Below are 19,404 nucleotides of genomic sequence, written 5' to 3'. Positions count from 1 at the left end.
GCAAGGGGTGCCCTCTGGGCCTTCTGGTGGGACCTGACCCTGGTGGGCCTCTGGCTCACGTAATGGCTCCACCCACACGCCCACTTTCCTCAGCCTTCTTATTCCATCCTCTGCATGTTCCAGGGCAACTACGTCAGGACTAGCTTGCTGAGAGTTGGGCATTATTTTTTCCCATCTACCTAGAGCCACCTGGCAGTGAGTGTGCCTCAGGCCTTGGAGTCCTCAATAAGCCCATGTCCTGAGAAGTGCCCTCAAGCCAAAGGGTTTTTATTCATCCAGGCTGACATTCTGACCCCTTGATCAAACACCCTCAAATTCCAGTTCAGAAGTGCTCCTCGGGCTCCTACAAGGATATGCGGGCTTGTTCCTGAAAAGCTCCTGAATGGGATTCCCGCTGCATCATAGGAGTGAGGCTTCTGCAGCATCTTCCAGGACAGGAAGTGGGAACCATTAATAGAGAAGGGTGAGCCTCCTCTGCATGCTCAGAGGGTCCTGGATGGACCCCATCCGATAACCGTGTTACAGCTTGCAGAATCTCAGGTTTCCCCACCAGGACCCCGACTTTCCCACAGCAGGCCTGCCTTGGCTGAGTGTCAAACATCTCTGAGTGCTGTGACCCTCACAATGATGTCTTCAGCTGCTATTCCATGCTGTCTGCCCTTCCTCTATAGGAGATAAAGGACTGTCCATGAGACAGTGCAGAGGCTTGCACACATAGCCAGTGACTGCTGTTAACAGTCCTCAGATCCTCATTATGCTTTCATAGACCATCAACACAGCCGAGCAGTCACCAGCCACCTGCACTGTCTTTGCAGGTTTCCTCTCACCCTGTCGTTATTGTGCAGAGGCTTCACTCTTCACACCTGCCATAGCATCCCCTAACCAGGGCGTCTTCTCGGGTCAGCACTGGGCAGATCCACAGTTGCTCAGCTGCACCTTGTGCTGTGTACTTTCTGTGTCCTCCACTCACCCGGATGGCATCCTCTTGGCCAGAAGTGGGTGAGCTCATCCCAAATCCCCTTGCTTTTGCTTGTGTCCTTGGAACACTCCTGATACCACTGTTGTTAGTTAGGGTCCCCTGAGGAGAAGACACTAATATAGATTTAAATGTGCCAGTATTTATTAGGAGAAATTCTTGTGAGAGAAATTGGGGAGAAAGAGAGAAAACACTGCAAAAGCCATCAGAGAGTGATGCAAGTCTAAACCCCAGTGAAAGAGAGAGGGAGGAAAGGTCAGCTGGAAGCATCCTAGACCCAGTGCAGGCTAGGGGAAGTTCAGTACGGGAATCAGGGAGCCCTGGAGCTCAGTCAGCTTTCACTGGAGGAAAGGTCCTGCCTTAATTTCCCTGCTATTCTCAACCACTGGCTGAAAGAAGCCCATTAGAGCATGGTTTCAGAGCAAATGTGGCCATGGACTTCAAGCTAGAACAGCTGGGACCATCATCATGCATCATTTCTCTAGCTGGGAGCCTCAGATGTGCATTCTTGTGACTGCCACATGACCCAGCGGGGAGAGAAAAAGTGATGATGCTAAAATAAATATCTTTAAGTAGATGAGATGGAATGAGGTTTGGAGCACCGGCAGAGGAACTGCTTCTGGCTGGGAGTAGGTTAAGCTACAACAACTGTCTCTGTGGTGGAAGGCCCATCAAGCGCACAGCTGTAAATGCATGAGCAGAGGGTGGAGGACTCTGTGAAGCTGTCTCCTAATGTGTTGAGTTTTCTCAGTGAAGTGGGAAGCAAGGTCATCAGCTGAACTAAGAATGGGGAAGGAGGGCTGGATGTGTGAGCAGAGAGAGAAGGTGTGTAAGAGTCAGCCAGGCCAGGAGGAGGCTGAGGGTGGGCCATGCAGGCAGACGGTGATTGCTGGCCGTGGTGGGTGCGCCCCATGGAGTTTGGGTCATGAAGTTAGAGACAGCAGTCTGCATGCTGTGTGCTGCTCTCCAGCCTCCTGCAGCTTGTGGGGGAAGGTGCAGTGTAGGCAGCAGTGGAATCCACCAGCTGTGTAGTTTTGCCAAGTAAGTGTGACAACACAAGGGAGAGGGAAGGGAGGGATGGAGATTATTTACCATAGAATCCAAATCCGGGGAGGAAGGAGTAGAGGACACCCAGGCCTGAGGGACAATGGGGAGATGGCAGGATCACTAGATTGGGAATCCTGGGGATTGGGTGTGTCGAAGGATTGCTGGAATTGATGTACTACAAGGTGGATACAAAATGTGAAATACAGGTACATATAGAATGAATGATTTGCTGATATCAAATTATGGCATATGATAACGTGATAGTATCTGTGTCCTTAGAGCCTGTGTCCACCCTGCAAGGGGATGAGGGGGAAGATGGTCAGAGAGTGGGAAGTGTGAGACTGAGAGTATTTCAGGGCTGGGGTTCTTGGCCCTGATGAGGCCTAGACGATAGGACATAGGGCCCAGGCCCAGCAGAAGAGAAGGTCATGGACGAGAGGAGTTTTAGGATCTCAGAAACCAGGGAGTGAGGGCATCCTCTCTGCTGTGTGGGTGTCTATTGCTGTCATAAAATTACCCCAACCAAAGTGGCTTTAAACAGCCCCTCTTCATCATGTCACAGTCGTGTGGGCTGCAAGTCCCCACAGTCTGATGGGGCTAAGATCAAGGAAGGGCAGGTCTGTGTTCCTTCCTGGAGACTCTGGGGAAAAATCCACTCCCAAATTCATTGAGGCTCTTGGCTGAATTCACTTCCTTGTAGATAGGACTGAAGTCCCTGTTTCTTTTCTGGCTGTCATTTGGGAGCCATGCAAAGCTCCTAAAGCCTTCTTTTGGGTCCTCACATGTGGCCCTGTGGCACATCCGGTCCCCCTGCTTGGAACTTCTGGCTTCCTCTGCTGTGTCTTCTCTTCCTCCCTCTTCTGCGACATCTCTGACTCCAGCCAGAGCAGGTTCTCTGCTTTTAATGGCTCATGTCATTTGACTGGGCCCATGCAAATAGTCCAGGATAATCTCCCTATTTTAAGGAGAGTGTCATTACATGAGCAGTGTCCCTTTTGCCATGTAATTCAGCCTGTTCACAGGTTCTAAGGACTGACACAGAACTTATGTGGAGACCATCACTCAGCCCACCACATCTGCATATGTTGAAGTCATCAAGATGAAGGAGACAGCACTGCTGGAGAGCGAGCCAGTGAACCAGGAGCTACAAGAGTCAGGATTGAGAGGAATGGTCTGGGGCCCCCAAGGAAATGGCTACAATGAGGGGAGTGGGGTACTAATCTGATGACAGCTTAGGGAGGTTAGGGAGGAGGGAGAGAGAAAGTTCTCAAAACCACAGTGAGAAGTGAGTCCAGAGGTGTAAGTCACTGGGGAAACTCTCCATGTGGGAGGACTTCCGAAGGGTCTGTGTCTTCTGGGAAACCCAGGTTCCTGCTGGAGCTGCGCGGGGCAGGAACATCCTGAGAGAGGATGTGGCGGTTTTGCTGATCATGGGCTGAGAATTCCAGGGGGCACAGTGGGAAGATTTCTGGAGTTGGGGAGGGAGGATGAGGGGGAGAGAAGTGGAGAGTGCAGAGCCTTGTGGGGATGCCAGTGCAGGGTGTTTGGGTGACCCAGTGTGACTGACACAAACAGGGAAAGGGCATGAAGATCTCAGTCCTGGTGGACTTGAGGCCGACGATGGTGCTGAGCCTGCGGGAGATGAGGGAGGAGGGACGGGGTGGCTCTCACCTGGGCTCTGTCCATGGAGGTGAGGATGGTGGCGTGGTTGGATCTTAGTGCTGCCTGGACTTTTCTTGACCCCCTGATGACTGAATGGAGTACTGAGGCAGGGGGATTCTTAGAGGATTTGATTCTTGACCCTGAGGAGAGGAAGTGAGCTCATGTCCATGTCTCATGTCTACCCTGACATCTTCTGCAGGGGCTGCCGCTTCTGGGTCCCACGTGTTACCCCAGCACAGGGGCCCTCTTCTGCCCTGCTGAGGGGACAGACGCCCAGAGGAGCTGTGCTCAGATTTGATAATGCCAATACATGTGTCCACACCTTAGAATATTATGTGGACATGGAGATGTTGTTTCCAAATAAAAGAAAACTGAGTAAATGGGAGTTTTAAAAACTGAGCAATGGAGAGTAGAAGAAAATGTTTCTACTTTTCAGTTTCTCAGAGTGTTGCTTTGAAGGAGCTGGAGAGAGAAGCTGCCAGGAGAACAGAAGCCTCAGAGAGGGCTGGAGCTCCTGAGCCCTGCTCACCTCCACAAGACAGACGTTTGGGAAATTATTAAGACAATTTTACATTACTTTGAAATTTTGTAATATTAGAGAACTACGGTAACTCTCTTCAGTGTAATAATACTATTGCTGGAAAATGTGATTTTTTAAGAGATGGGTACTGAAGTATTTAGGAATGAGGGTCATGATGCTGGAAGGTGATTGTCAGATGTTTCAGCAAAAATTGTAGAAATATAATTTATTACACACACAAAGAAAATAATTAAATCTATGGTGACCATTGTGTTCTTTCAAACTTTTAGATTCTTTGAAATTTTTTTTACAATAATTTGGAGAATAATTTAAAGGTAATAATAAAAAAATCACATGGGAAATGTTCACATCATGTCGAATGAAAATTAAACTTTAAGACCAGATGAGTTGGCTCATACCTGACCGAGCTTTGAGACGCTGAGGTGTGAGGATCACTTTCGGCCAGGAGTTTGAGAGCAGCCTGGGCAACAGAGCAAGACCCCCTCTCAACAAAATATTAAAAAATTAATTGAGCTTGGTGGCAGGTACCTGTGGTTCTAGCTACTTGGGAAGGTGAGGTGGGGGACTGCTCAAGCCTGGAGTTCAAGGTTGTAGTGAGCTGTGATGACACCACCGCAATTTAGCATCAGTGACAAAGTGAGACCCTGTCTCAAGACAAGAAAAAAGATAAGAAAAAAAAGAGTATTAAGCATTTAACAGCATTCCAGCACATGTGTGTGAGAATGTGTCTGCTGTATTTTGTGTGTGATTGTGTCATTGTGTGGAGAGTATCTGTGTAAGAATGTGTGTCAATATGTGTGATGGCATCCTTGCATCTGTGTGTGTTGGTGTGTGAGTCTATGTGTGCACTAATTCATTTATTCATTCATTTCACTCAGCAAGTATATTTGAAGTAACAACTCAAGGCAGGAGAAATACAGCTGTGAGCAATCAAAATTACTGTCCTCGTCCTCATAAAACATGTATTCTAGAGGAGAGAAAGAGTATAAGCAAATTAAGATAAATGCATTCATAGGTTGGCATGAATGTGTGTAATCCAAGCACTTTGGGAGGCTTAAGAAGGAAGACCACTTGAGACCAGGAGTTTGAGACCAGCCTGGGAAACATAGCAAGATTCTATTTGTACCAAAAACAAAACAAAACAAAAATTACAACACTAGCTGAGTGTGGGTGCACACACCTGTAGTCATCAGTTACTTGGGGGGCTGAGGTGGGAGGATCACTTGAACCCTGGAGTTCGAGGCTACAGTGAGCCAAGATTGCACCCCTGCCCTCCAGCCTGGGTGACAGAGCACAACCAGGTCTCTCAAAATAAATAAATATGTAAATATTCTTAAATGTTAGTAAAAGGGTTGTGAACAAAAGGCAGGTTGTGTGGACACCTGGGTCTGCTGCATGAACGATGGGGTCAGGTGGGATCAGGGGGATGGGAGATGCCACATGAAGTGGGCAGTGCAGGGGCAGGCTCTGGTGGGAATGAGGAGAATGTCAGGGTGGGAGGGAGCCTGGAGATAAACTTCCAGGCAGCGGAGAAGCTGTGCCCAGGCTCTGAGGTGTGGACACCTGGGTCTGCTGCATGAACGATGCCATGGAGGGCCTCAGCCTGGCCCCATCACACAGTCACATTTGGGAAAACTGAGGCAGTCATTGGAGAGGGCCTTGCCAATGAGAGGGATTTTCACATAACATATTTTGAAAAGATTCTTCAAAATATTCCAAAGGTATTACAGGGGAAATTCTCCTCCGTCCCCAGACCCCAGGTCCTCTGCCAGAAATGAGCACATTACCCTCGCTCTCTGCCTAAATAATTTCTTCTTTACTCCTATATCACTGCCAGAATCTGAGTCAGAATGAGGTGACACAGAGAGGCTGGGACTGTGCACAATGCATTTAGTAAAGGTGGCTGAGTGGCAGTAATGATGTCCTGTTTCCAGGCACAGCTGTGACATCTGTCTTAGCCTCAGGGTCCAGTGTCCAGCACCAGGGTGTCAGAGGTGTGAGCAGTGGCGTCTGTGCTCAGCAGCAGGGGCAGTTGCTCCTAGGAGGGACCTGATCCAGGGTTGGCTGAGGATTCTGTTCCTGGATGTGCAGTTTTAAGCCTGGTTCTGTGGCCTTCCCCAAGATAAAATTAGCCCCCAATAACAGATACTCAACTTTATGTGTAAATTACAGAAATTTGTTTTCCACAGTTTGCTTCAAGAAGTGAGTGAGAAATCAGTGTGAGGCGCAGTGTCAGAGAGCAGCATTCAGAGGTGTTCTTTGTGTGAGAGCCACATCCTGAATTGTCTACCTGGCCTCTGCCCCATGGTGGAGAGGTCAACAGGGAATATCACATCTCACACTTGATGATATACATCCTCACTTTTCTTTCTGAGGGAAAAAACTGCTTTTAACTACAGTTTGAAAACCCACCCTGGGCACTCTCTGATCACGGATCTCAGTGGTTGCCAATCTGCTGAGCAACAGGATTGCTGGTGAGGGATTAGAAAGTACTCAGACCACTGCCCAGAATCCCTGTCTTACAGTATTATGCACAAGACCGAGGAATTGTTTATATAACAAGCTGGACAGGCGAGGCTGATGCACAGACATGTGGGATCCTGGTGTTCTTGCTACTCCAAGTGTGATCTGGAGACCAGCAGCAGGAGCTCCAGCCTTGTCATAAATCCAGAGTCTGTTGCTCGACTCAACTACCTGGATCTCAGCACCACATTCAGGTGATTCCTCTGCACATGGACGGTCCTTGTCTACGCATCCTCTAGACATGGGGTCAGAACTCTGCAGTCTGCTCTGGGTGTGATCTGATCAGATCCCTTAGAACTGGAGGTCCAGGGTTCAGTCCTTGCATCATTCTTTTCCATTGCCAATCACCCCCTTGGTGCCCTCATCCATGCTTGATGTTTTTAGTACCATTCATATGGTGTGACTTTCTAAATCCATTTCTTTTTTTGGGGGGGGGGAAGGAGGAAGGGAGGAAGGCAGGAAGGGAGGGAAGGAGGAAGGGAGGGAGGAAGGAAGGGATGAAGGAAGGAAGGGAGGAAGGGGGGAGGGAGGGAGGGGGAGGGAGGGAGGGAAGGGAAGGAAGGAATTCAAGCAATGAGAGAGACATTGCCGACCTGGATCTAGAGGTTTACAAGTTGATTTCTTTTTTTGAGAGAAGAAAAGAAAAAAAAAATGAGTAAAGGAGAGAAAGAAAGAGGAAGAGAGAGAGGGAGGGTGAATGGAAATATTGCTTTATTCTGAAAAAAAAAAAAAGGGTATTAATAATGGCCAATCAATGTTTCATTTAAACCTATGAGTAGGTGTGATGTGGTATTTACAACAATGTATATTTTATGTATTTGAAGTGGAGAGTTCTATAAATATTTATTAAGTTTACTTGTTCCGGATCTGAGTTCGAGTCCTTGATATTCTTATTAATTTTCTGTCTCATTGAATCTAAGTCTCTATGTATCTGGGTGTTAGGATTGTTAGCTCTTGTTGTTGCATTGATCCTTTTACCACTATATCTTTGTTGCTTTAAAATCTATTTTATCCGATAACGAGAATTGCAACTCCTGCTTTTTATTTATTTATTTTTGCTCTCCATTTGGTTGGTAAATCTTTCTCCATTCCTTTGTTTTGAGTCTTTGTGTATCCTTGCATGTGAAACAGGTCTGGATGTAACATGCCGTTGGGTTTTGGCTGTGTCTTTTGATTGGGGGATTTAGTCGATTTAAATTTAGGGTTACTGTCATTTGATGTTAACTGGCTGTTTGATCCATTCATTGATGAAAATTGTTCTTTATGTTGGTGCTCTTTACTTTTTGGTATATTTTTAGTAAGGCTAATACTGGTTGTTTCTTTCTGTGTGTAATGCCTCTTTCAGAAGCTCTTGTAAAGCCCGCCTGGTGGTAATAAAATCTCTGAGTACCTGCTTGTTCGTAAAAGATTTTATTTTTCCTTCAGTTGTGAAGCTTAGTTTGGCTGGATATGAAATTCTGGGCTGAAGGTTCTGTTCTTTGAGGATGTTGAATATTGGCCCCCACTCTATTCTGGCTTGTAGAGTTTCTGCTGAGAGATCTGCTGTAAGTCTGATTGGCTTGCCTTTGTGAGTAACCTGACCTTTCTCTCTGGCTGCCCTTAGTATTTTCTCCTTCATTTCAACCCTGGTGAATCTAACGATTATGTGCCTTGGGGTTGCTCTTCTTGAGGAATATCTTTGTGGTGTTCTCTGTATTACCTGGGGTTGAATATTGACCTGCTTTGCTAGTTTAGGAAAATTTTCCTGAATAATATCCTGAAGGGTATTTTCCAGCTTGGATTCATTCTCTCCATCGCATTCAGGTACACCTATCCAACGTAAATTTGGTCTTTTCACATAGTCCCACATTTCTTGGAGACTTTGCTCATTCCTTTTTATTCTTTTATCTCTAATCTTGTCTTCTTGTTTTCTTTGATTAAGTTGGACTTTGACCTCTGATATCCCTTCTTCTGCTTGAACAATTCGAGTGTTTAAACCTGTGCATACTTCTCAGAGTTCCTGTATTGTATTCTTCAGTTCCATTAATTCACTTATATTTCTCTCTAAGTTGTCCATTCTCAATAGGATTTTGTCAAACCTTTTTTCAAAGTTCCTAGTTTCTTTACATTGGGCTACAACATGTTCTTTTAACGCACAGAAGTTTCTTATTATCCATTCCTTAAATAGTGATTCTGTCATTGGGATGCGCTCCTTCTCCATCAAGCCTTGTTCCATTGTTGATGTGGAACTATGATCATCTTTAGAGGGAAAGGCATTCTGATTTTGAGTATTTTCAGCCTTTTTATGCTGGTTTCTTCCCATCATTGTAAATTTATCCTCCTGTCTTTGAAATTACCAACTTTCAGATTAGGTCTCTTGAGTGGACGTCCAAGTTGTTAGTTCCCAGGGCCAGATCGGCAGCGTTAAGACTGATTGTGCTTTTCTGCCCAGGATTCTCCTGTCTGACTTCCTTCTTGTGTCCATAATGGGCGACTCTGCCTTCCTGAGGCTCCAAACCTCGGTCAGAAGGGGAACCAGTCTTGTTTACTCTGCGCCAAGAACTGCCGTGCTGAGGTGCCGTCACAGCCGCTGCACTGGTCTCAGGAGTCTTGCTGGGGACCCGTGTGGGTCCTCCAAGCCTTGGTCGGAAGGGGAGCCAGCCCTGTTTACTCTGCTCTGAGAGCTGCTGCATCGAGGTGGCAGCGAAACCACTGCGCCGGCCACAAGAGTCGCGCTGGCCACCCGTGTTCCTCCACTGGGGATCTTCTGCTCTGTGAGTGACCAGAATTTGTCTGAAAGTGTGGCGTCCTCTAGTTCTCTGCGCTTTGGCTGAGAGCTGCAATCCCGAGCTGTTATCGATCAGCCATCGTCTTCTTTTTTCTCTAAATCCATTTCTCCAGTCCAGTCCTTTCTCCTAAACTCTGGAGTTGTCTGTCTAACTGCCACCCCAGCTCCCTCACCTGCATTCCTAGTAGACATCTCCTCCACTGAGTGCCTGGGATGCCCTCTCCTCAGTGTGCTCCTGCCAGAGTCCCCCCATCTGCACTGACAGCAGCTCCACCCTTCCTTCTACTCACTCATTTTACAACCATGAGTGTCCTTGATTTGTCTTTCTCACACCACAGATACGATTCATCTGTATCTACTGTGAGTCCATCTTAAAATACATCCAGGATCCCCTCACGTCCCACTATTCCCCTGCTCACACCCCAGTCAAGGTAACGACATCTCCAGCCTGGAATACTGCACTCACTTCCTATTTTTGCTTGTGCCTCCCTCATCCCTCATGTCTCAGTTCCATGCTCAGCACAGCAGTCAGAGAGAGCCTTTTAAAAGAGAAATCATATCATGGCCCTCTTCTGCTTCAAGCTGTCCTCTAAGTCCCCATCCCACTCAGAGCAAAGGTCAAATTCAACCCCACTCTCCTCAAGCCCACCTGCTGACCTCATCTAGCTCTTCTCTGTCCAGCCCTCCTGGCCTCCTTGCTCTTCTGGGAACACAGACACCTTCCTGCCCTAGTGCATTTGCCCTGGAGGTTCCCCTGCCTGGAAGGAACTTCCCCAGACATCCTCATGGACACTCACATGTCCCTCAACTCTTTCCTCAAAGGTCACCTTTGCAATGTGGTGCACACTGACCACCCAGCACAAAGCCACCTTCCCTGTCCCCAGTCTTCACACCCTGGATCACCTGCCTCACTGCACTTCCCACCTTCCAGCACTTTCCTTCCTTACTCTGGTTATAGTGTCTCTATCGTCTGCCTCTTCCCACTGGAACGTATGCTCCAAAAGGCCAGAGATTCTTCTGATTTTCCTTCATTGATGTTCGCCAGATGCAGAACCATTCAAATGTCAGTGGAATGAATGATCATTATAGAGCACCTTCTATTATTTATTAACATAGACTCAGGCCAAATGCTGTTTTGTGGCAGCTACAGCAGCAGGTCCCCTCACAGTGACATCCAGGCCGCCTGTGCTTTTCTCAGCAGTGCTGCTTGTGTCCTCCCTCCCCCACCCTCCTCCCACACCAACCCCCATGCATACTGCAGCACAAAACCAGGTTTCTCTCTTCAGGAAAGAACGATTCTAGACTATAGACCCAATTTTACAAACAAATATGAATCTAAATTGGCCTCTGCTTTAGATTCATGAATTGGGATTGTAGCCAGCACCAAGATCACTAGAACCAGGTCAGGGAGAGAGGTCAGGAGAGCAGAGCAGAAGAGAAGCCCTAGAAGGAGGCCAGGAGCTAAATGGGTCTGAAAATGTGTCTCAGAAACACAGAGACTCCTGTGTGCAGGGGCCGCCCTGGGTGATGTGTAACTCTCTGTGGTCACAGCTTTCACTGGACAAGTTTCCACTGAAGGGACAAGGACAATGGAGCAGTGAAGCTGACCCAGCTGAGGCCTGACCACATAAAGCTCATGATGGACTCAGCAGCAACTGAGCACAGGCCTCGCCCACACTCAGCTCCTCACAGCCTTCTCCATCCCCACCTGCAACAGACTCAGCACAGTGAACATGTGGATTCTGGAAGGTTCTTCCGTTTTTATTTCCTCTCTCAAATTTTAGGAATTGACTTACTTAATTAACCCATCAACCTCTCATGGCAAGTATTTGAGGAAACACATTTATTTTCAGTAAGAAAGTAAGAGGTTGCAGCTCAGTGCACCATGAAGCTGAGACAGAGATGGAGACACCCAGCCCCACCTCTCTGGAACAGGAAAGATGGCTGGGGAGGGAACACAGGTCAGTGTGGGGACGGCGTCACGGTGGACACGGGGTGGGCTATCTCTCCACCTCCTCACATTGTGCTAACAGGGACACAGACACATTCAGATGAATTTGCAGAAAGAGATGCCAGAGGCTCTTGAAGCCATGAAGGGGAGGTGTGAAGAAATCCTGCATCTCAGTTCCATACAAGGCAGCTGTCTCAGGCTATAGAAAACAATAGTCATGAACAAATTCAGGTCAGTCATGGTAAGTGATGACACTCTGAACAGCCCACCACACACTCGAAGCGTCCCAATCAAATAATCACCATTACCCAGTCCTGTCCTCTCTGCTCCACCCCTACTCAGGGTCTCACCTCTACAAGCAGTGAGAGACACATCAGGGCTCTGGGCACTGTTGCTGCCTGGGGTAGAACAAAAATAGGACCTGGTCAGAGCCCGCAGGAGATGTGGGCCAGGAGGGATTATGGGGTGGGTGAGTTCCCCCACACTCCCAGCCCCCACCACTTACACGCAGCCTGAAGACAGCTCCCTCTTTTTCCACCTGTGGGAAGAAAATATCCTGTGAGGGAACATGGAGGAAACAGGGCCATGAGGTCTTAGATGACTCTCCTAGTCTTGGACCCAAAAGAAGTTTCCAGAACTATGACTACAGGCCCAGGGCAGGATCAGGAAACACGAGGAAAGCAGATGTGGGTCCAGAACCAACCACCCTCCTAAGGTCTGTCCTCAGCAGGGACCTTCCCCTGCTGAGATCAGGTCCCCAACACCATGATCATCACAGTGATACATCTGTCCTTCATCGTCACATGTGCTTCACAAAAGAATAAATGCTGGTACACATGGCCCCAGGTTGGATCAGCCCATTTGTGGATGGTGCTTCCCAGCAATGAGGCAGGGCACACTTCTACCTGGGGCTTGCAACCCCCAGTGGGACAAGAAAACCCAGACCCCACCCTTTCCCTACCTGAGCTTTTCTTCTTCCACATCACAGCAGTGACCACAGCTCCAGTGACCACAGCTCCTAGGACAGCCAGGCCAGCAACGATGCCCATGATGGGGATGGTGGGCTGCAAAGACGGCTCTGCGAAAGGAGGGGAAGGTGAGGGGCCCTGACCCCAGGCCTCAGCCCTGACCCTGCTGAAGGCTCCAGAAGGGCTCCTGCTTTCCCTAAGAGACATGGCACCCCCATGCCCTCCTTACTTCATTCCCCTCCTTACCCCATCCCCCTCCTTACCCCATCTCAGAGTGAGGGGTTTGGGCAGCCCCTCGTGCTGCACATGGCATGTGTATCTCTGCTCCTCTCCAGAAGGCACCACCACAGCCACCCACTTCTGAAAGTTTCGATTCCCTGCTGGCCTGGTCTCCACAAGCTCTGTGTCCTGAGTCTGCTCCTCCCCATCCCGCTGCCAGGTCAGTGTGATCTCTGCAGGGTAGAAGCCCAGGGCCCAGCACCTCAGGGTGGCCTCATGGTCAGAGACAGGGTGGTGGGTCACATATGTCTTTGGTAGGTCTGATGGGAAGAGTCAGAAAATGCAGGCACTTTTCATCTTTCCTGGGACATCCCAGTAGCACCCTTGTAACCATCCTGAGAATGGACAGGACACCTGGGGTGGGGATGGGAGCAGAGAAGCCAGACATCAGCCTGGACACAGGCACCTGGGATAATCAGCTATTCCTTGGAAAGTTCTAATCTCTTAGAAAGGAGGAGCAGCGACTTCTGGTCCTGACCTGAGTGGAAGTCAAGGGACTCAGAAAAACTGGAATCAGACCCACACACACATTGATTGTGAGGCAGAGAACAAGGCCTGAGTGAAAAAGTCACGGTGCCCAAGGCCGCTGCAGGGCTCAAAGGGGACCTCTCCCTGATCAGTATTCTCGGGACTGTCTTCCCCTCCGTTCCCTCAGAGAAGTCATCCCTTAACTGTCCTAGAGAGCAGAGGGGGCCCTCAGAGGAAACCCAGAAAAACTCATCCTATTTTTTATTCAAGGGAGGGGTATATTCTAGCGCTGATCCCATTTTCCTCCCCTCCTCGTGGGATACCAGCCCGGGACATCTACAGGAGATGGAGAAGGCTCCCGACTGCACCTGGTAGCCGCGCGCTGCAGCATCTCCTTTCCGTTCTCCAGGTGTCTGTGGAGCCACTCCAGGCACCTGCCCTCCAGGTAGGTTCTCGTCCTCTCCGCCCCACGGGCCGCCTCCCACTTGTGCTTGGTGATCTGAGCCGCCGTGTCCGCCGCGATCCAGGAGCTCAGGTCCTGGTTCAGGGAGATGCAATCCTTGCCGTCGTAGGCGTGCTAGTCATACCCCAGGAGGAGGCGCCCGTCGGACCCCAGGTCGCATCTCCTGGAGAGTGTGAGACACTGGCCTGGCCCCCGCGGTCAGCCCCGCCCACCTAGCCCCGCCCCGCCCCGACCAACCCGCAGGGATTTTGGCCTAAACTGAAAATGAAACCGGATAAAGGCATCTGGGGATCTACCCGGTCAAGGGTCTGAGCGGGTCTCGCAGCCTCAGGTGAATTTTGAACCCGGAGACTCAGGGAGACCCGGCCGTCCTTGTGGGGTGGGGAGGGGTGGTGACCGGCGCCCCGGCGGGGTCACTCACCGGCCTCGCTCTGGTTGTAGTAGCGGAGCAGGGTCCTCAGGCTCACTCGGTGAATCAGTGCCCTGACCTTGAGGGTTCGTGTCTGCTCCTCCCAATACTCCGGCCCCTCCTGCTCCATCCACGGCGCCCGCGGCTCCATCCTGGGAATCACCGCGTAGCTGTCGAACTGCACGAACTGCGTGTGGTCCACGTAGCCGACGGAGATGAAGTGGGGCTCCAGGCGGCTGGGCCGGGACACGGCGGTGTGAAAATACCTCAAGGAGTGGGAGCCTGGGGGCGAGGAGGGGCTGAGACCCGCCCGACCCTCCTCCCGGCGCGGCTCCCCGGGTCCTGCGCCCCCGCCAGGCGGGCCCCTCGCTCCTCCCCGCAGACGCCATTTCCCTCCCGACCCTGCACTCACCCGCCCAGGTCTGGGTCAGGGTCACGGACCTCGAGAGCAGCAGTAGGAGGGTTCGGGGCTCCACGACCTCCATCCTTGGCGTCTGGGGAGAATCTGAGTCCGGGTGGGTGACTGGGGACTTTGGAACCGGGACTGCGGCGACGCTGACTGGCTTCTCTAGAAATCTGTGGGAGTGGGAACTGGGGACACGTCAGGATTATACAGTACACGACACAGGTTGAAAGAAGCAGCGAAACTCAGGGGAGAGAGGAATCAACACTGCGCCTCCCCAGTGCAGACAGGGACCTCGAGATCCCGACACCCTGAGGGCCACGCCTGGGACCACCGACTTTGTCCCGATCCCTCTTCTCCTACACCAGCCTCTTTGTCACACTGTCTGCCTGAGTCCTGGCCGAGGATCTATCTGTGGAAACCAGAGAGAGACCCCAAGGCTGCGCCCAGCCAGGAAACTCACCACGGGATACTTGATGCCAGAGAGTGAGCTCACCCTGGGAATGGAGGTGTAGAGACAGGGGTTTTCTCTTTAAACCGGATGAAGTTTTGTCTGAAGACACCAGAGAGAGATTCTCATAGAGACCAGTTTCTTTTTTGTTTATTAATACAGTAGGTAGCACAATACTGGTAATCTCTGAATGATTAGGATTCCAGTCTGTAAAAGACCTGTGTCAAAACAGCATTGCAGTTAAACTCTCAAAGCTCCTAAGTTTTACTTTCCCAGGCTATGGGTCTGTGACTCTGAGTTATTGCATTTAAAATTATCTTCATTCCCTAGTCGGAGTTTCCCTATATGAGTCCAGAACACCTTCTGAATACAAAGAATCAGGTTTGTTACTGTATTTTGAACTGGGACCTGTAGTCATCACTCAGAGTTGCCAGAGCTCCATACAGTCCCAAAGCTCTTCGCCTGTGCTCAAGCACGGCCTGCTTTAGTGAGCCATGCACATTTAAGCAGTGTGCATATTTTAGTCTGACACTTGGTATTTTTGTAACCTTTTTATTTTTTTTTTAAATCATGAGAAGGCCATTCATATTTAGGAAGTCCCACAAAATGTACTAAATACCAAATGAAAAGGACCCCCTGCTAGGCTCTTCCACTGCTTTAGAATTCTTTCCCCCTCCTCCTGCTTCTTCAGCCCTCTCTCTGCCCCTGTCATCCCTCACACCCTCCCTTCCCCTTAGTCCCCACCACCCTGTCACTCCTGAATTGTGGCACTAACACTGTCCCTCACTTCCTGCCCATGTCTTCCCTCCCCACAGTGCTCAGCAGTCCTGCTAATGTGACTCGAGTCGTGTCATTTCTTCACTTACAATGGTTGGATTCTGGTCTACCATTTCGCTATATGTTTTCAATGTGTCTCATATCTCATTGTTTCTGTTCCTCCTTTGCTACCTTCTTATGTGTCGAGGAAACATATTTTTGTTTATGGTTTTAATTCTCCTAGTGGCTTTTAGCTATATTTCTTTACACTTATTGTTTTAAAAATGGAAACCTGATTCCTTGACTTTCACAGTAAGTTCAGGTAATATCAAACTACATCCAGCAAAATAAAGGACACTTCAAATGGTATAGTTTCATTTAACCTATCACTATGCTATTATTGTATATATTACATCAATATACATTATAAACTCAAGAATACAGTGTAATACTTTTTGTTTTAGGTAAACAGCCATATGTCTTCAGGAAATTTAGAAAATGAGTGTGTATGTGATATGTGTATGTGCATCATTTCTTTTCTTTTCTTTTTTTTTTTTTGAGACGGAGTTTAGATCTTGTTACCCAGGCTGGAGTGCAATGGCACGATCTTGGATCACTGCAACCTCTGCCTCCTGGGTTCAGGCAATTCTCCTGCCTCAGCCTCCTGAGTATCTGGGATTACGGGCATGCGCCACCATGCCCACCTAATTTTTTGTATTTTTAGTAGAGACAGGGTTTCACCATGTTGACTAGGATGGTCTTGATCTCTTGACCTCGTGATCCACCTGCCTCGGCCTCCCAAAGTGCTGGGATTACAGGCGTGAGCCACCACGCCCAGCCTATGTGCATCATTTCTGATGTTAATTGTTCCTTTCTGTGTATCTGGGTCAGCATCTAATATCATTTCTTTTGAATCTGAAGAACCTTCTTTAAAATTACATATAGTACAGGACCCACAGGAAATGAATTTGATGATCTAAACATGTCTTTATTTTTGTCTTCTTTCCCCTTCTTTTCTTTCCGCTCAGGGCATTTGTGTGTCATAAAATTTACCACTTTTAACTGTGCTTTTCAGTGAATATTGGTAATTATTTGTAGTCGAGTAACGGCCACACTTCCCAGCAGAGAAACACCGAATGCAAAGAACCCTCTGCTAGGCTCCTCCACTGCTTTAGAGTCCTTTCCCCTGCTCCTTTTCCTCACCTCCTGCTTCCCCAGCCCTTCTCTCAGCCCCCTCATCCCTCACACACTCCTCTCCCCTCAGTTCCCACTGCCCAGTCACTCCAGAATTGTGGCCCTGTAGAGAACAATTTGTTTTGCCTAAAAACTTTCCTTATGCCCCTTTCTATTTACTCCTTGCCCCCCCATCCTCACCTTTCCCTTCACTCAACCACTGCTCTGCTTTCTGTCACTGCAGTAGTGTAATTTTTAGAATTTCATGGACATGCAATCATATGTTCTATAGTCCTTTATTTGGTCTCTCCCTTAGCATAACAATGTTTGAGATGACTCCATTCATTCATTTTTGTTGCTGAGCAGCTGCTGAGTATTGCTAGAATTGCAGTTTATTCACTGGTTTCTCTATTCTCCGGTTAATAGACATGTGAATTACTCCAGTTAGGGTGTGTTATTAATTAAGCCACTATAAATAATAACTGCTCACAAGTGTGGTTTACATTTTTATTTCTTTTGGATAAATACATATTTGTGGGATTGCCTGATGATGTGGTAATGAATGGGTAGCTGTATAAGAAACTGCCAAATTGCTTTACAATTTGGCTGCAACATTTTTTGCATTCCTATCAGAAATATCAGACTTTCCTATTTTTTCCATATTCTTGCCAGTATTTAGACTTATCATGTGTCTTTTTAACTTTACCTATTCCGGGTGATGTGTGATGGTTTCTTATTGTGGTTTTAAGTTGCACTTCTTTGATGGCTAGTATTCTTTGCTATATTTTCATGTTCATCTCTGTGACTTATCACACGTATTTTATGAACTATTTTTAAAAATTCAGTGATTAATTCCAGAGACCTTTTCAGAATTCCCTCGTATTTTCTACATGTGCAATGAAGCTGGTGACTAAGAAAGATTTCATTTCTTCCTTTTCTATCTTTTGATCTTTTTTCTTTTACAATTATTTTTCTTTGGTAGAGATGAGGTCTCACTATTAGGCTGATCTCAAATCCCTGAACTCAAGTGATTCTCCCACCTCGGCCTCCCAAAATGCAGGGATTGCAGGCAGGAGCCATCATGACAGGTCTTTCTACTGTCTTTTGTTTTATGTTCTTGCCATGTTGCACTGGTTAGGATGCCTGTTAGGTGTTTAAACAAGAATGATGAGAGCTCACATTTTTGTTTACAAGGAACTTAAACAAATTTACAGAAAAAAAACAGCCCCTTCAAAAAGTGGACAAAGGATATGAACAGACACTTCTCAGAAGAAATCATTTTTGTGGCAAAGAAATATATGAAAAAAAGCTTAATGTCACTGATCATTAGAGAAATGCGAATCAAACCATAATGAGATAGCATCTCTCCCCAGTCAGAATGGCAATTATTAAGAATTGAGGAAACAATAGTTTCTGGTGAGGCTGTGGAGAAATAGGCATGCTTTTACACTGTTGGTGGAAATTCAAACTAGTTCAACTATTATGGAGTATGGTGTGGCCATTCCTCAAAGATCTAGAACCAGAAATGCTATTTGACCCAGCAATCTCATTACTGGGTATACTCAAAGGAATATAAATCATTCTGCTATAATCTGTGTCCCTGCAAAGAACATAAACTCATTCCTTTTTATGGCTGTGTAGTATTTTATGGTGTATACGTACCAGATTTTCTTTATCCGGTCTATCACTGATGGGTCTTTGGGGTGGTTCCATGCCCTTGCTGTTGGAAACAGTGCTGCAATAAACATATATGTGCATGTGTCTTTATAGCAGAACGATTTATATTCCTACATTTCAAAACCACTTGCTGTTGTGTTCTGTTGCCAGTTCCTGGGACCAGGCCTCAGACTGTGAAGTGTGTGACCTCCAGCATCCAGTCCAGGGGGAGCCACCAAAACCACGTTTGACACAGATGAAGCTGGAAACCATCATCCTCAGCAAACTAATACAGGAACAGAAAACCAAACACCACATGTTCTCACTCCCAAGTAGGAGTTGAACAATGAGAACACATGGACACAGGGAGGGGAACAACACACACCAGAGCCTGTTGAAAAGTGGGAAACTGGAAGAGAAAACTTAGAGAATGGGTAGATAGGTGCAGCCAACCCTCATGGCAGACTATATGTATGCAACAAACCAGCACATTCTGCACATGTGTCCTGGAACTTAAAATAAAATAAGTTAAATAAAAAAAAAGTGCCTGTCTTATGTGTATGTATATGTTCATTGCAGTACTATTCATAACAGCAAAGACTTGGAATCAACCTAATTGTCCATCAATGTTACACTGGATAAAGAAAATGTGGCACATAAACACCATAGAATTACTATATAGCCATAAAAAAGAATGAGATCACGTCCTTTGCAGGAACATAGATGGAATTAGAGGTCATTATCCTTAGCAAACTAACATAGGAACAAAAATACAAATACAAGATGTACTCACTTGTAAGCGGGAGCTAAATGATGAGAACACAAGGACATGTAGAGGGGAGCAACACACACTGGAGTCTACCTGAAGGTGGAGGGTAGGAGGAGGGAGAGGATCAGGAAAAAGAGCTAAT

General features: G+C 47.7%; 1 long non-coding RNA gene and 1 pseudogene across 2 annotated transcripts; one reads left to right on the top strand and one right to left on the bottom strand.

Moving 5' to 3' along the window:
* Nucleotides 1–11,344: 11,344 nt before the first annotated feature.
* Nucleotides 11,345–14,561, bottom strand: LOC144582316 (class I histocompatibility antigen, Gogo-B*0101 alpha chain-like; annotated as a pseudogene). Its single transcript, XR_013534782.1, has 7 exons — nucleotides 14,467–14,561; nucleotides 14,067–14,336; nucleotides 13,546–13,830; nucleotides 12,699–12,974; nucleotides 12,429–12,545; nucleotides 11,973–12,005; nucleotides 11,345–11,865 (listed from the first exon to the last, which is right to left on the bottom strand). The product of XR_013534782.1 is annotated as a class I histocompatibility antigen, Gogo-B*0101 alpha chain-like (transcript).
* Nucleotides 13,896–19,036, top strand: LOC144582317 (uncharacterized). Its single transcript, XR_013534783.1, has 2 exons — nucleotides 13,896–13,976; nucleotides 18,665–19,036. It is a non-coding gene; the product is annotated as an uncharacterized LOC144582317 (long non-coding RNA).
* The last annotated feature ends 368 nt before the right edge of the window (nucleotides 19,037–19,404 follow it).

Source organism: Callithrix jacchus, chromosome 4 (genome assembly GCF_049354715.1).
Source record: "Callithrix jacchus isolate 240 chromosome 4, calJac240_pri, whole genome shotgun sequence".
In the NCBI taxonomy this organism is placed as follows: Eukaryota; Metazoa; Chordata; class Mammalia; order Primates; family Cebidae; genus Callithrix; species Callithrix jacchus.
Note: the sequence above shows the minus strand (reverse complement) of the source record. Positions and strands in the feature narration are given on the sequence as shown.